The sequence below is a fragment of the Mus musculus genome, chromosome 2 (assembly GCF_000001635.26).
Source record: "Mus musculus strain C57BL/6J chromosome 2, GRCm38.p6 C57BL/6J".
NCBI lineage: Eukaryota > Metazoa > Chordata > Mammalia > Rodentia > Muridae > Mus > Mus musculus.
Window position 1 is genome coordinate 94589060 of NC_000068.7, and position 4655 is coordinate 94593714.

Consider the following 4655-nt stretch of genomic DNA (forward strand, 5'->3'; position numbering starts at 1 on the left):
TTAGAAAGTACATCTCTGTGTTCTTAGAATTAAAGACAAACCTACCAAACAACTGGGCATGGTGGTACACAGCTGTAATCCTAACACTCCTTTGGTGGCCTCACACAGTTTAAAGCCAGTTTGAGCTACAGAGCAAGATCTTGTCTCAAATAAAATGAATCAGTCCCAGGTCTTCAGTCCTGCTCAGGAAGTACAGGCTATCCTGCCCATTTCCTGCCTTTCTTTGCTTATATTTTTTTAATTTCCTTCGATTCTTCAAATTCTATCAAATGCTTATGTTTTTCATCTTTTCAAGTACAGTTGTGAAGAATACACATTATTGAATGCTGTTTTATTTGACAACCGTGGCTCACCTTTTCCTTTTTTTTTTTTTTTTTTATCATGCATGCATGCACCCATTTACCTCCTAAATTATCCAGTAGGAATTAACAGGATAGACTGGCTCAGATTTCCAGGATGCAGATCTCAGCTCTGCATTTAGTATTTCAGTTTTTAGTACAAGTGACTTCTGTGCTTTCTTCTCTGGAAACTGAGGATCACAATGGAACCTGTACTTCGGATAGTTCTTGTGAGGACTGAGTTACCACATGTAAAATATATAGAAGACAGTAGACCTCATAGTGTGTACTCTAGACATTTTTTTCTCCTACATCCTGCTTTCCTTGCTCATCCAAAGTTTTGTGTTGTATTATCTATACATAATTTTAACTCAAACAGATTTAAGCAGGACAATGAAAAGAGACTGGCTCTTTAACTAGGAAGTCCAGAGACACTCATAACATAAGCATTAATGGACCCAGGGTATCAGGGATTACTCGGTGTGACCTCAGTCACCTGCTCTGTTTGTGTTTCTCCACTTGTCTCCTGCTTTCACTTAGTGGGTCTAGAAGTTGGGCCGTGAGTCTTTCATGAAGCTTCAGTAAAGCATCTGAGGTTGTTGGACTTGTCCCCAACCCAAGTCCTAGAAGCCAGTAGTACTCAGTTGCATCACTGCTCAGACCCTGGAGAGAGAGGGCAGAGTTGGCTCTGCTTATTGAATTATGTGGTCAGGAAGGCATCGTTGCAGATACCTCTGTGGTCTCAGTGATCATACTTTTACAATATGCTTCTAGAGGAATGTTGAACTTCATCTTCTTCTTTTTTACATTCACATATTCCTGTAATGATGTAAAACCTCGTATGCCAGGTCAGTTACATGTATGGTCAAATGAGATTAGCTGTAACATTCACAGAATGTTCTAGGAGACTACTAAGACTTTGTCACACTTGGACACTTTGAACATTCAGATGATGAGTGAGGTGAGAATGTTGTCTAAAGGCCTTCTTGCATTCCTTACACTCATAGGGTTTCTCACCAGAGTGGATTCTCAGATGTTGGATAAGAGAAGAATTAAGTCGAAAGGCCTTCCTACATTCTCTGCACTAGAAGGGCTTTTCAACAGTATGAATTCTCTGATGTAGAGTAAGTTTCTGAGGCAATCTGAAAGATTTCCCGCATTCCTCACAAGTGTAGAACTTCTCCCCAGCATGAACACTCTGATGCTGTGTGAGCTGAGAGAGGAGTCTGAAGGCTTTCCCACATTCCTTATAGTCTTAGGGTTTAATCCCAATAGGGATATTCTGATGCAAATAAGCTGTGAGTAGCGACTGAACTGCCTTCCAGCACTCCTTGCATTCCTAAGGCTTTTCTCCAGGATGGATTCTGTGTTGGAGAATAAAGATGATAGCCCAGACAAAAGGTCTTCCCACACTCATTGCACTCATAGTGCTTCTCCACAGAACGAATTCTCTGATGGAGCGTTAGCTGCTGTCGAACTCTAAACGCCTTCCCACAGTCCTTGCACTCATAGGGTTTCTCACCAGTGGGAAGTTTGTGATGTACTCTAAGGCCAGAGCCACACAAAAAGTCTTTCCCACACTCTTTACACTCATACAGTCTGTCAGCAACATTAAGCTTCTGATGGCGAGTGAGGTGCGCCAACTGCCTGAAGGCCTTCCCACACTCTTGACACACATAGGGCTTCTCCCCAGTATGGATCCTCTGATGGAGAGTAAGTTGGTCCCGTCCCTGAAGGCTTTCCCACATTCTTTACATGCATAGGGCTTCTCACCGGTGTGAAGCTTCTGATGTGCTCTGAGCTTTGGGCCGTATATGAAAGCTTGCCCACACTCCTTGCATTCATACAGTTTTTCACCAGATTGCAGTCTCTGGTGCCAGGTAAGTTGTGCAGTCTGCCTGAAGGACACCCCACACTCCTTACATTCATAGGGCTTCTCGCCTGTGTGAATTCTGTGGTGAAAAGTGAGCTGCTGGCAGACTCTAAAGGCCTTCCCACATTCACTGCATTTATTGGGTTTCTCTACAAAATGGATTGATCCTCTGATGTGTAGTTCGTGCTCACTTTGCGTAAGAGGATGGACACTCTAAGATGTACGCTTCACTTGACTGAGATATCCCTCCTTAGAGCCCTCTCTCTTGTCTTTCCTGTTTTCTTCTTGACTCTCATTCGTTTTTCAAAAGGAGACTCTTCAGGCTACTGTTCCCATTTTTTTCCCACTATCTTCCATTAGGATAAATTCATTTCATAAACACCATTGTCTGAGAATAACTGGTTGGTCTCATCCTTACTTTCCGAATCTGGACGTCTTTTTTTTTTCCTCACAACCTTTCAGGGCTCTTTCCATTGCTCTAGTAAGGAAATAACATCTGGCTTAGAAATGAAGCATCCTTTCAGTGAAACCACATTGTGGTAGTTCGCCACCATCACATCCTTGTACAAATTCCTCTGTTCTAAGTCCAGAGATTCCGACTCTTCCTGTGAGAAGGCTATGGATACATCACTGATCATCCCTGACACATAGACCACGGCTTAGAAACTCAACAAGTGCTCAGGCTTCCTTGGAGGGTTTTTTTTTCCCTCAGAAGATACAGAGTCCACTGGGGCCAGGGATGTATTTATTTGTGTATATGCATGTGATGTGTGGGGGTGGCTACATGAATGCCGTGGCACACACGTGGAAGTCGGAGCACAACTTGCAGGTGTCTGTTTTCTTCCATTGTGAGGATACTGGACCAAAGTCAAGCCCTCAGGCTAGACAGCAAGCCCCTCTACCCACAGAACCACTCACCTGGCCATCATTCCTTTTAAACCAACAACAGCAATTTATTCCTCTTCTTCCTGTGAGCACTTAAAGGCAGGCTTCAGTAGAAGGGAATGTTAACATCCAAATTTTTCTTGGAGCCTTGTCCAACCCTGCTCCCTGCTGCATCTTCACTAAGTTTAAGGACCAGCTCTGCTCAGTTGCCCCGCCCACACCGCTGAGTTGATACTGGCTGCTGTCTTCAGACCCCAAGGACCAAACTCTATCTTCTTATTCAGCACTGGAAAGGAGTTTAAAAAAGATGTTTTAGTAAGAAACTTGTATGTGGCATCTTCCCTGAAGACTAGGAGGGGAGCTTCCTGAGGCATAGCCTGGACACCCAGATTTAGAGAGAGAAAGGGTGATGGTGGAGAGAAAAATAAAAGTGTGTGTGTGTGTGTGTGGGGGGGGGGGGGAGCATGAGCTGGGCAGCCACTGAAGGTGTCACCATTTGCATTTGTAATGTTCCTTTCTCTTGAATGGATTGACAGAAACCAAGCATTCATGTTTATATTGTTTAAATTTGACCATGCTTGGTATGTTTTATTTAAAGTCAGCACAATGACCATGAAACAGCAAAGGTAAAAACAAAAATATAAACTAAAACTGCAATCAACAACCACCCAACTCATCAAATCCAAGAGAGAGTCAGGAAGGCAGCCCCTTCTGTTTTACCTCCCCTCCCCTCCCCTCCCCTCCCCTCCCCTCCCCTCTCCTCCCCTCCCCTCCCCTCTCCTCTATTGCCTCTATTCTCAACTCTCTCTCCTCCCCTCTTTTTTCCTTTCCTTCCCCCTCTCTTGCCTTTCTCTCTTGTCTCCTTCATTCCCTTTATTTTTCCCCTCTCTTTCTCTCTCTTGCTTTCTTTCTTGCTTCTTTGTTCTCCTCCCTCCATCCCTTGCACATTTCCCCTCTCTCTTTCCTGTCAATGTCATTCCTTTGTGTATAATGACATGTTTATATGTGCACGGTCATGTGTGTAAGTGTGGGTGTCAGTCCTTGACTTCCACTTTGAGACAGGATGTATTGTTCACCACAGCTAGCTATCCTAAGATCTTCCAGGGTTTCTCTTGTCTCTGCCAACCATCTCAGTGACTTGTACTACCATGTCTGACTTTACATGGGTTCTCATATGCAAACTTTGCATGGCAAAGTGCTTTACCCACAAGAGCTGTCTTTCCAGCACCATGGGAAGCCTTTTTCCTTGTATATTCTTGGCCAACAATGGAGACCCGCTTAGGAATCAAAATCCTTCAGGGGGTTGGTGTTTCTAACTAATGACTTATAAAGTCATCCTTTTCTGCTCTCTCACCGAAGGGCAAGTACAAGTTCAGAGTTATATCAAAGGAGAGCTTCGCAGCCTCTGGATGTGTACCGGAGAAAGTGCTTCATCTGAAAAAATGACAACGCTCAAGATCACAGTTAAGAATAGTGACCCAAAATTTAAGGCTGTTTTTTCAGACATCATGCTAAGCATTTCATGTACATTGTCTCACTTAGTTATCCCGGCATCTCTA

At 43.8% G+C, this 4655-nt stretch overlaps 1 pseudogene; it reads right to left on the reverse strand.

Annotated features, from left to right (window-relative positions):
- Positions 1-1235: 1235 nt before the first annotated feature.
- Positions 1236-3647, reverse strand: Gm13788 (annotated as a pseudogene).
- Between the last annotated feature and the right edge of the window lie 1008 nt (positions 3648-4655).